The sequence below is a fragment of the Artemia sp. Qi Xiang Cuo genome, chromosome 15 (assembly GCF_049724085.1).
Source record: "Artemia sp. Qi Xiang Cuo chromosome 15, ASM4972408v1, whole genome shotgun sequence".
Classification (NCBI taxonomy): domain Eukaryota; kingdom Metazoa; phylum Arthropoda; class Branchiopoda; order Anostraca; family Artemiidae; genus Artemia; species Artemia sp. Qi Xiang Cuo.
In genome coordinates this window covers 43,949,771-43,962,872 of record NC_142808.1, presented here as the reverse complement: position 1 = coordinate 43,962,872, position 13,102 = coordinate 43,949,771, and the positions used below count along the sequence as shown (strand labels likewise).

Genomic DNA, 13,102 nt, shown 5'->3' with positions numbered 1-13,102 from the left:
AAGCTAAAACTATAAACTCTTAACTAAAACTAAACTAAACTAGAGCTTCAACAAAACTCTAAGCTAAGACTCTAAGCTAAAAACTCTAAACTCTTAACTATAACTAAACTAAACGAAACTCAACCTAACTAAAACTCTAAGCTATAGACTCTAAAGCTAAAACACTCTAAACTCTTAACTAAAACTAAACTAAACTAGAACTCTAACAAAAACTCTAAGCTAGGACTCTAAGCTAAAAACTCTAAACTCTTAACTAAAACTAAAATAAACTAAAACTTCAACAAAAACTATAAGATATTATTCTATGATAAAACTTTAAACTCTGAAGTAAACTAATCTAGAACTCTAACAAGAATCGAAACTATGATTCTAAGCTGGAAACTTTAAATTCTTAACTATAACTAATCTAAACTTCAAGTCTAACTAGAACTCCAAGCTAAGACTCTAAGCTAAAAATCTAAACTCTTAACTAAAACTAAACTAAACTAAACTCTAAGCTAAGTCTCGAAGGTAAAACTCCAGACGCTTAACTATATCTAAACTAAACTAGAACTCTAACAAAATTCTAAGCTACGACTCTAAGCTAAAACTCTAAACTATTAACTAAATATAAACTAAACTAGAACTTCAACAAAAACTCTAAGAAAAAAACTCTAAGCAAAAAACTCTAAACTATTCACTAAAACTAAAATAAACTAGAACTCTAACAAAAACTCTAAGCTAAGATTCTAAGATAAAATTCTAAACTCTTAACTAAAACTAAACTAAACGAGAACTCTAACTAAAACTCTAAGCTAAGACTCTAGGGTAAAACACTAAACTCTTAACTAAAAGTAAACTAAACTAGAACTCTAACTGAAACTCAAAGGTAAAACATCAAATTCTTAACTAATATTAAACTAAACTAGAACTCTAACAAAAACTCTAAGCTAAGACTCTAAGCCAAAATTCTAAACTCTAATAAAACTAAACTAAACTGAACTCTAACTAAAACTCTATGCTAAGACTCTAAGGTAAAACACTAAACTCTTAACTAGAAGTAAACTAAACTAGAACTCTAACTGAAACTCAAAGGTGAAACATCAAATTCTTAACTAAAATTAAACTAAACTAGAACTCTAACAAAAACTCTAAGCTAAGACTCTAAGGTAAAACTCTAAACTCTTAAGTAAAACTAAGCTAAACTAGGACTCTAACAAAAACTGTAAGCTAAGACTCAGCTAAAACTCGAAACTCTTAACTAAATCTTAATCAAGCTATAACTTTAAGTAAAACTCTAACATATGATTCTAATCTAAAACTCTAAATTCATTACTGCAACTAGACTAAACTTTAACTCTAAGTAAAACTCTAAGTTAAGACTCCATGGTGAAACTCTAAACTACTAACTAAAACTAAAATAAAATATAAATATAAATAAAAATAATATATGAATCTAAGCTAAAAAATATAAAATATTAAATTAAAATAAACTAAACTATAACTATAATTAAAACTCTAAGTATAAGCTAAAACTATAAACTAAAACTAAACTAAAATATAACTTCAACAAAAACTCAAAACTAAGACTCTAAGTTAAAAATACTAAAGTCTTAACTAAAACTAAACTAAGCTAAAACTCTAAGCTAAGACTCTAAGCTAATATTCTATACTCTTAAGTAAAACTAAACTTAACTAAAACTCTAAGCTAAGTCTCTAAGGTAAAACTCCAAACTCTTAACTATAACTAAACTTAACTAGGACTCTAACAAAAACTCTAAGCTAAGACTCTAAACTCTTAAATAAAACTAAACTAAACTAGAACTCTAACAAAAATTCTAAGCTAAGACTCTAAGCTAAAACTCTTAAGTAAAACTAAACTAAACTAGAACTCTAATTAAAACTCTAAGTCTAAGCTAAAACTCTAAACTAAACTAGAACTGCAATAAAAAACTCTAAACTAAGACTCTAAGCTAAAAACTCTAAACTCTTAGCTAAAACTAAACTAAACTAGAACTCTAAAAAAACCCTAAGATAAGACTCTATGGTAAAACTCTAAACTCTTAACTAAAATTAAACTAAACTAAAACTCTAAGCTAAGAATCTAAGCTAAAAACTCTAAACTCTTAACTATAACTAAACTAAACTAGAACTCTAACAAAAACTCTAAGCTAAGACTCTATGCTAAAAAACTCTAAACTCTTAACTAAAACAAAACTAAACTAAAACTCTAAGCTAAGACTCTAAGCTAAAAATCTAAACTCTTAACTATTACTAAACTAAACTTCAACTTCAACAAAAACTCTAAGCTAAGACTCTAAGCTAAAATTCTAAACTCTTAACTATTACTAAACTAAACTTCAACTTTAACGAAAATTCTAAGCTAAGACTCTAAGCTAAAACTCTAAACTCTTAACTATTACTAAACTAGAACTTCGACAAAAACTATGCTAAGACTCTAAGCTAAAAACTCTAAACTCGTAACTAAAACTAAACTAAACTAGAACTCTAACAAAAACTCTAAGCTAAGACTCGAAGCTAAAATTCTAAACTCATAAATAAAACTAAACTAAACTAGAACTCTAACTAAATGTCTAAGCTATGACTCTAATGTAAAACACCACACTCTTAACTAAACTAAACTAGAACTCTAACAAAAACTCTAAGCTAAGACTCTAAGCTAAAAACTCCAAACTCTTAACTAAAACTAAACTAAACTAGCAACTAAAACTCTAAGCTAAGACTCTAAGCTAAAACTCTAAACTCTTAACTATAACTAAACTAAACTAGAACTCTAACAAAAACTCTAAGCTAAGACTCTAAGCTAAAACATCTAAACTCTTAACTAATACTAAACTAAACTACAACTCTAACAAAAACTCTAAGCTAAGACTCTAAGCTAAAACTCTAAACTCTTAACTGAAACTAAGCAACTAGAACTCCAACAAAAACTCTAAGCTAAGACTCTAAGCTAAAACTCTAAACTCTTAACTAAATCTAAACTAAACTAGAACTTCTAAGCAAAACTCTAAGCTAAGACTCTAAGCTAAAAACTCTAAACTCTTAACTGAACTAAACTAAACTAGAACTCTAACTAAAACTCTAAGCTAAGACTCTATGGTAAAACATCTAAACTCTTAACTAAAACTAAACTAAAACTCTAACTAAAAAATCCAAGCTAAGACTCTAAGCTAAAAACTCTAAACTCTTAACTAAAACTAAACTAAACTAAAACTCCATGCTAAGTCTCTAAGGTAACGTCCAAACTCTAAGCTATATGAAACTAAACTAGAACTCAAAACTAAAATAAACTAGAACTCTAACAAAAACTCTAAGCTATGACTCTAAGCTAAAAATCTAAATTCTTAACTAAAACTAAACTAAACTAGAACTCTAACAAAAACTCTAAGCTGAGACTCTAAGCTAATATTCTATACTCTTAAGTAAAACTAAACTAAACTAAAACTCTAAGCTAAGTCTCTAAGGTAAAACTTCAAACTCTTAACTATAACTACACTAAACTAGTACTCTAACAAAAACTCTAAGCTAAGACTCTAAGCTAAAACTCTAAACTCTTAACTAAAACTAAACTAAACTATAACTCTAACAAAAACTCTAATATAAGACTCTAAGCTAAAACTCTAAACTCTTGACTAAAACTAAACTAAGCTAGAACTCTAAATAAAACTCCAAGTTTAAGCTAAAACTCTAAACTAAACTAGAACTGCAACAAAAAACTCTAAACTAAGACTCTAAGCTAAAAACTCTAAACTCTTAACTAAAACTAAACTAAACTAGAACTCTAAAAAAAACCTAAGATAAGACTATGGTAAAACTCTAAACTCTTAACTAAAATTAAACTAAACTAAAACTCTAAGCTAAGAATCTAAGATAAAAACTCTAAACTCTTAACTATAACTAAACTAAATTAGAACTCTAACAAAAACTATAAGATAAGACTATATGCTAAAAAACTCTAAACTCTTAAATAAAACTAAACTAAACTAAAACTCTAAGCTAAGACTATAAGCTAAAAATCTAAACTCTTAACTATTAATAAACTAAACTTTAACTTTAATAAAAACTCTAAGCTAATACTATAATCTCAAACTCTAAACTCTTAAATATTACTAAACTAAACTACAACTTTAACGAAAACTCTAAGCTAATACTCTAAGCTAAAACTCTAAACTCTTAAATATTACTAAACTAGAACTTCGACAAAAACTATGCTAAGACTCTAAGCTAAAAATTCTAAACTCTTAACTAAAACTAAACTAAACTAGAACTCTAACAAAAACTCTAAGCTAAGACTCGAAGCTAAAATTCTAAACTCATAACTAAAACTAAACTAAACTAGAACTCTAACTAAATGTCTAAGCTATGACTCTAATTTAAAACACCAAACTCTTAACTATAACTAAACTAGAACTCTAACAAAAACTCTAAGCTAAGACTCTAAGCTAAAAACTCCAGACTCTTAACTAAAAATACACTAAACTAAAATTCAAAGCTAATTCTCTAATGTAAAATTCAAAACTCTTAACTATATCTAAACTATAATACAACTCTAACAAACACTCTAAGCTAAGACTCTAAGCTAAAACTCTAAACTCTTAACTATAAATAAACTAAAATACAACTTTAACAAAAACTATAAGCTAAGACTCTAAGCTAAAACTCTAAACTATTAACTGAAACTAAACTAAAACTTCAACAAAAACTCTAAGCTAAGAATCTAAGCTAAAAACTCTAAACTCTTAACTAAAACTAAAATAAACTCGAACTCTAACAAAAACTCTAAGCTAAGACTCTAATCTAAAAAAATCTAAACTCTTAACTAAAACTAAACTAGAACTCTAACTAAAACTCTAAACTAAGACTCTAAGGTAAAACAGCAAACTCTTAACTAAAACTAAACTAAAACTCTAACAAAAATTCCAAGCTAAGACTCTAAGCTAAAAACTCTAAACTCTTAACTAAAACTAAACTAAACTAAAACTCCATGCTAAGTCTCTAAGGTAAAAGTCCAAACTCTTAACTATATGTAAACTAAACTAGAACTCAAAACTAAAATAAACTAGAACTCTAACAAAAACTCTAAGCTAAGACTCTAAGCTAAAATTCTAAACTCTTAACTAAAACTAAACTAAACTAGAACTCTAACTAAAACTCTAAGCTAAGACTCTAAGCTAAAAAAACTCTAAACTCTAAACTAAAAGTAAACTAGACTAGAACTCTAACTGAAACTCAAAGGTAAAACATCAAATTCTTAACTAAAATTGAACTAAACTTCAACTCTAACAAAAACTCTAAGCTAAAACTCTAAACTATTAACTAAAACTAAACTAAACTAGAACTTCAACAAAAACTATAATCTAAAAACTCTAAACTCTTAAATAAAACTTAACCAAACTATAACTTTAAGTAAAAGTCTAAGCTATGACTCTAAGCTAAAACTCTAAATTATGAACTGTAACTAAAACTAAACTAGAACTCTCACTAAAACTCTAAGCTAAGACTATATGATAAACTCCAAACTCTTAACTAAAACTAAACTAAACTATAACTCTAATTGAAACTCAAAGGTAAAGCATCAAACTCTTAACTAAAATTAAACTAAACTAGAACTCTAACAAAAAACTCTAAGCTAAGACTCTGAGCTAAAACTCAAAACTTTTAACTAAAACTTAGCCAAACTAAAACTTTAAGTAAAACTCTAAGGTATGACTCTAAGATAAAACTCTAAATTCTTAATCGTAACTAAACTAAACTACAACTCCAACTAAACTTCTAAGCCAAGACTCCAGCGTAAAACTATAATGTCATAACTAAAATCAACTATATCTTTAACAAAAACTCTGAGCTAAGACTCTAAGATAAAACCCGAAACTCTTAACTAAAACTAAACCAAACTACAACTTTAAGTAAAATTATAAGATATTAATATAATATAAAACTATTAATTATTAACTGTAACTGAACTAAAATAAAATATAACTCTTAATAAAACTCTAAGTTAAGAATCTAAGCTAAAAAATCTAAACTCTTAACTAAAACTAAACTAAACTAGAACTCTAACAAAAACTCTAAGCTAAGACTCTAATATAAAACTCTAAACTCTTAAGTAAAAATAAACCAAACTAAAACTTTAAGCTAAGAATCTAAGCTAAAAACTCTAAACTCATAACTAAAAGTAAACTAAACTAGAGCTCTAACTGAAACTCAAAGGTAAAACATCAAATTCTTAACTAAAATTATACTAAACTTCAAATCTTACAAAAACTCTAAGCTAAGATTCTAAGCTAAAACTCGAAAATCTTAAATAAAACTTAACCAAAATACAACTTTGAGTAAAATTATAAGTTATGACTCTAATCTAAAACTATAAATTCTGAACTTTAATTAAAGTAAACTAAATTAGAGCACTTACTAACACTTTAAGATAAGAATATAATATAAAAAACTCTTAAATAATAAATAAACTAAAGAAAACTACAACTATAACAAAAACTCTAAGCTAAGACACTAAGATAAAAAATAAAACTCTAAAATTTTAACAAAAAATAAACCAAACTAAAAATTTAAGCTAAGACTCTAAGCTAAAAACTCTAAACTCTTAACTAAAACTAAACTAAACTAGAACACAAACAAAAAATACAAGCAAAGAGTATGATCTAAAAAAAACCCTCTAAACTTTTAACTAAAACTAAACAAAACTAAAACTTTAAGCTATGTTTCTAAGGTGAAATTTGAAAATCTTAACTATAACTAAGATGTGGGTGTAAAGGATGGGTCCTTAAATTTGTAAAATGGGTTTAGGACGGTCACTAAGAAAAGAACTTGTTCTGAAATGCCCTTTGAAAAGTATTGCTTGGTGTTGGAGCATTCAAAAAGCTGTAAAGTAAAGTTGTGGGTGTAAAGGATGGGTACTTCAACTTGTAAAATGGGTTTAGGAGCGACATTAAGAAAAGAACTTGTTCTGAAATGCCATTGAAAAGTATTGCTTGGTGTTGGAGCATTCAAAAAAGCAGTATAGTAAAGTTGTGGGTGAAAAGGATGGGTACTTCAACTTGTAAAATGGGTTTAGGATGGACATTAAGAAAATAACTTGTTCTGAAAAGATATAAAAAACCCTTAAAAAAGTATTTAAAAATGGGGGTTCAGGGGCTTTGGGGCGCTGGGGGTCCTTTGGGGGTCGGGGGGCCCTTTAGGGCCGGGTGGCCCTTTGGGAGCCCTGTGGACCTTTGGGGACTGAGAGAGGGCCTTTGGGGACCGGGGGAGGGCCTTTGGGGGTCTTGGGAGGGCTTTTGGGGGTCTGGGGGCACTTGAGGGTTGATTGGTCCTTTGGGAGCCCGGTGGACCTTTGGGGACTGGGGGCGGGCCTTTGGGGGTCCGGGGGGCCCTTTGGGAGCCGGGTGGTCTTTTGGGAGCCGGGTGGGCCTTTGGGAACCGGGGGGCCCTTCGGGGTTGGGGGGGGGTAGGAGGAGCCTTTGGGGTTGGGGTAGAGGACCTCACGACACTGTTAAAATACAGCTTGTGTATTATAACGACCACAGATTTTTACCCTCAAATTCTCTTCTGAAATCATCTTTTAAATCATCTTTTAAAATGTCTCTAACTGTTTCGCCGAAATAATTCCCTATAATCGCTAAAAATGGTTTTCCCCAAATAATCCCTAAACGTAATTTCAGCGAGTTCCTTTTGTTTTTGGCATCCCTGTGCTTTCACATTTGAAATTACAAAGAAACCTTTTCGCGCGCTAATCACTTCGTCGCTAAGATCAAAACATTCGCTCGGAAACGATTCTCTTTAGAAACAACAAATTAATTCCCCTTTCGTGAATCAATAATTCCCCTTAGAAACAACAAATTAATTCCCCTTTCATGTCAATCAATCAATCATGACATCATCTGTCATGTGTGATCTAAACTTTGCCTCGGAAACAATTCTGGTCGAACTCTAAAGACATTCATTAACTTGACGTCATCTGTCAGACACTATTAAACTTTGCCCGGAAACAATTTGATTAATGACTGTCAGCACAGGTGTCCCACTTTGATTAACCACGTGTTCTCCCTTGACATTCGCTGGGAGCTTGCCCGAAACAACAACAACAACAAATACTATTTCTGGATCATAACATTCTTCCCAGGCACTTGGCCAAAAACAACAAATACTCTTTCCTAGATCATAACATTCTCCCATAGCGGACACTTGGCCAAAAACACACCTGGAGAAAGAGACCTTGGAGAAAGAGGTCATTGACACTGTCCCCATTAAACTATGTAAAAAAGTTGTAGGTGGCAGCAGGGGTGAATCGTGGGAGTAGCACCTCCCTCTCTACTAGCGTTTTGTTAAGTTTTTACGAGTCGAACCAAAATTTCGTGGGGGGGGGGAGTTGAACCCAGTACCCCCCCCCCCCCTTCTCGGGATATGGCCTCGGGTCTACCTGTCTGATGATTCTTGAAATAAAGAAAGTTAATTCAGCTTTCAAAAATCTCATATTCTCTTATTCTTTCATGCCACCTTTAAAAATTCATATTTTTTTAAACGCGAGAACTGAGAGGGGTTAGTCGTTTACCCCCTCCCACCGGAAAAATACTCCCTGTGGCTGGTTGGTCTCCTGTCACTTTCGACTTATAGAAAAGGACCAAAACTCTCAATTTCTGATCGAAGAAGCATCTTCCGAAGTTTTTACGACCATGAGGCGGAGGTGGTGATGAGGAAGGGGTAATTGCTCTCCTATACGGAATAAATTCTGCTCATTTTGTGCTTAAATGTTTCTCAATACTTTCTTAATAACAGCGTAGACCAGAAATATTCCCGGAAATCAAGAGGGATTAAGTATCAAGTTCACCTTTTTTTATGTGTTTTTAAAGGTTTTGTTTACCCCCCCCCCCCTAGGCCGAAGAAAATAACCCCCCCAAACAAAAGTACTGGATACGGCCTGGGGATTATTAATCATTTCTACCACCACCCTCCGTTCGTCTGTCCCTTAGAACTAATTCTGTATTTATTTGGAGGCTCAATGAGAGTTGGGATGTTTTGGCGTTAAAATGCACTCTTTGAGATATCTCCCTCCGTCCCTAACTAGCCGAAATATTTTCAAGGTATAAATAAATTTCACTGTCTCAGTTAAATCCCAGGCTGTTTTACAATTCCCAACATTTGGATATAAGGGCTTTAAACCTCTACAATAAGGTTCTCTGATTGTGTTGTAGCTAGGAAGGGAGGGAGATACTTCAAAGTGTGTATTTGAATGCAAAAACATCCCGAACCTCATTGATCCTTCAGATAAATTAACTAAAAAAAAACAAGTTTTTTTTCTAACTGAAAGTAAGGAGCGACATTAAAATTTAAAACGAACAAAAATTAATCCGTATATGAACGGGGATGTCCCCTCCTCAACGCCTCGCTCTTTACGCTAAAATTTGACTCTGTTTTGCAACTTTGTTTTTTAAAACAATAAAAACTTTAGCGTAAAGAGCGAGGCGATGAGGAGGGGACAGCCCCTTTCATATAGGGAATAATTTCTGTTCGTTTTAAGTTTTAATGTCGCTCCTTACTTTCAGTTAAAAAAAACTTGTTTTTTTAGTTAATTTCTGATCATTTTTTAGTTAATGCAGCTTTTATTTTGGCTCACTGTCAATAAATAAGTAAAACAAAATTTGCATATTAATTCTACTTTTCTTGTGCTAAATGGCTTTCCAATAAACCAAAACCAATACTATACAGAAATACCAATACAGAAATTATTCCGTATATGAAAGGGGCGGTATCCTCCTCAACGCCTCGCTTTTTACGCTAAAATTTTTTTTATTTCTTAACAAAAATAGATTTGTGATATAGTCAAACTTTAGCGTAAAGAGCGAGGCGTTGAGGAGGGGACAGCCCCTTTCATATACGGAATACTTTCTCTTTGTTTTAAGTTTTAACGTTGTTCCTTACTTTCAGTTAAAAAAAACTTTTTTTTTTTATTTAATGATTGAACGTTTTTTAATTAATACAGGTGTTGATTTTTGATCACTGTACATGAATAATTATAACAAAATTGTCATATTAATTTTACTTTTATTTAGTTAAATGGCTTTCTCGAAACTTGTTTAATTTTATTTACGAACGTTTTTATTAGCAATAAACATACGTAACTTACGAATTAACTTACGTAACGAACTTCTATATTCATATATTCTTAATGCGTATATTAGGGAGTTCGCCCCCTAGTTAATACCTTGCTCTTTAAGCTAAATGTCAAATTTTGTTCCAATTCTTTAAAAATGACCCTTAATGACAAAGGCCGTTAATTAGAATAAATAGTTCTTATGAAAGTAATAATACATCTTTGACTTAAAGAGCGAAGTATTGACTAGGGGGTGAACCCAATCATATACGTAATATTTTCTGTTCGTTTTAAGTTGTGATGTTGCTCCTTACTTTCAGTTGAAAAACTTTTTTTATGTCCCTTCCCCCATGAAACTTCCTTCATCGAAAGATCCTCCCACATAACCCCCAACCCACCCCCCTTCCCCCACTACTAGAAAAAATCCCCCTGAAAACGTCTTTATACTTTCCAATAACCAATACCATATGTTAACATTGGGTAAAGTTCCTAACTTTCAGCCCTCCCCCCGGGGACTTCGGGGAATTAAGTCATCCTAAAATACATAGTTATCATATTTTCGACCATGCTGAACAAAATGGTTATCTTAAAATTTTGATCGAGTGACTTTGGGGAAAAAATGTGCGTTGGAGGGGGCCTAGTTGCCCTCCATTTTTTTGGTGACTTAAAAAGGGAACTAGAGCTTTTAATTTCCGTTCCAATGAGCCCACCCACGATATTCTAGGACCACTGGGTCGATACGATCACCCCTGGGGAAAAGAAAAAAGACAACAAATAAACACGCATCCGTGATCTTTCTTCTGGCAAAAAATGCAAAATTCCACATTTTTGTAGATAGGAGCTTGAAACCTCTATAGTAGGGTTCTCTGATACGCTGAATATGATCGTGTGACTTTCATTAAGGTTATATAACTTTTAGGGGGTCTTTCCCCCTTTTTTCGAAAATCAGCCAAATTTTCTCAGGCGCGTAACTTTTGATAGGTAAAATTAAACTTGATGAAACTTATATATTTGAAATCAGAATTAAAATCTGATTCTTTTGATGTATCTGTTGGTATCAAAATCCCGTTTTCTAGAGTTTCGGTTACCATTGAGCCGGGTTGCTCCTTACTTACAGTTCGTTACCACGAACTGTTTGATAAAGAATTAGTTCTAAGGGAGAAAGGAGGAGAGGGTGAATTGGTAGAAATGTATACATAGGCTATAATGTCTAGGTCTGTATCTAGAACTTTTGCGTGGAGGGTTATTTTTCGGGGGGATGGGTGCAAAAAAACATCAAAAATGTGAAATTGACATTTAATCCCTCTTGATTTCTGGGAATATTTCTGGTGTACGCTGTTATTATGAAGAGTAACATTTAACCCTAAAATGAGCAAAAATTTATTCCGCATAGGAAAGGGTGCTCTTTACGTCATAAATTGAGAGTTCTGGTCCTTTTTTATAAGTCAAAAGTGATTGGAGACCAACCAGCCGGAGGGGGGGGGGGGTGTAAACGCCGGCTTCCAGCTGAAATGCTAAATTGTAATTAATGTTTGATATTAAATTAAACTAGTAACACCATTTATAAATTAATAAGAGATTGTATAGTTCCTATGTCTCTGTTGAAAATGTTGTGTCTAATATAGTGACTAGTTCCCTCATATTGGGACCACCTCTAAATTAATTGTATGTCTACCAGATTTTACTAAGTATCTACTGGACATCTGTCAGGTAAGGCCATACCCAAAAGGGGAAGGATTACCGGGTTTAAATCCCACCCCCAACCCCGAAATTTCGTTCGACTCGTAAAATTGTAACCAAAATGCATATATACTGGTTTTGATGCGTTTTTTAAGTTTTTTGCCCCCCCCCCCTGAAAAATAATTCCAATAAATGAAATTTCAAATAGGGATAAAATCCTTTTAATAGACAGTTGTAACTTCCACAAACAGTGACAAATTTCACAAAAATACTAGATATTTCGGTCACATATGCAGTGGCCGTCATCAGTAGTAAAGTTTTACTACTGATGACGGTCAATGCAATGTGACCGAAATCTCTTATATTTTTGAAAATTTATCACTGTCTATTCAAAGGATTTTATCCCTATTTGAACTTTTATTTATCGTCATGGAAAGGCAGTGTGGTCTCCGAAATTCTCTAAAAAAAATAACTTTCGAACTAAAATCCTGGATACACTCTTGCCGCCAGGCATCAACCGGCTAATTTCAAACTAATCCTTAAGTGTAATTAATTTATCAGTGCTAATACATTGCTGAAATGTTACTCAAATTGCAGCGTAGTTTCTTCTTTTATATTTTTAATGACAAAATTTGACTAAATTTGATTGTTTAACCGCTTCATTTTAAATAAAATACCCACTAGAATCAAAATTCTTTTTCTATGTTTTACTGATCATAGGCTACTGATCATTTGATTTATCATTAGAAATACATATTTGACTGATTACTCCTAGCTTTGTTTTTTTTTTTTTGCCAGACCCAAACAAGGGTGCGATCCTCCCTCAAAAGAATCGTTCGAGTCCTATTCCTTGGTGTATGTTCTAGAAAACCGTCAAAATATTTATTATTTATGTAAATTATTTATAAATTAAAATAAATTATTGAATTATTAAAATACAGATTATTTTTACCCCCCCCCACACCTGTTTGGGTGGGGGGGGTACAAAAGAAACTTAAAAAACTCGTCAAAAATGTATTTCAATGCATTTTTCATTACGTTTTTACGAGTCGGACAAATCTTTCGAGGGGGGGGGGGGTCAAACCCACTAAGCACTTCCGTGAATACGGTCTTGGCCGGGTCTGATTTGTTCTGAAATGGTTGCCTGAAAATAATTGTTAGGCTGCTCTTAAAGGTCTGATAAGCAGGATCATAAATGTTCAATCCGAGGGGTCCCTCTCTCTCAGAAAATATGTGCACCAGATGAGGCGTGCCATGCATGGAGGAACTATGTCAAGCGTTCTGGGGAGTGTCAATAGTTTAGGGGACTGCTAAGCGTGG

The 13,102-nt window shown here is 32.2% G+C and overlaps 1 protein-coding gene across 1 annotated transcript in view; it reads right to left on the bottom strand.

Annotated features, from left to right (window-relative positions):
- LOC148943700 (uncharacterized) overlaps positions 1 to 13,102 on the bottom strand; it is a 296,754-nt gene that overhangs the window by 27,372 nt on the left and 256,280 nt on the right. The gene's annotated exons all lie outside the window — the stretch shown is intronic.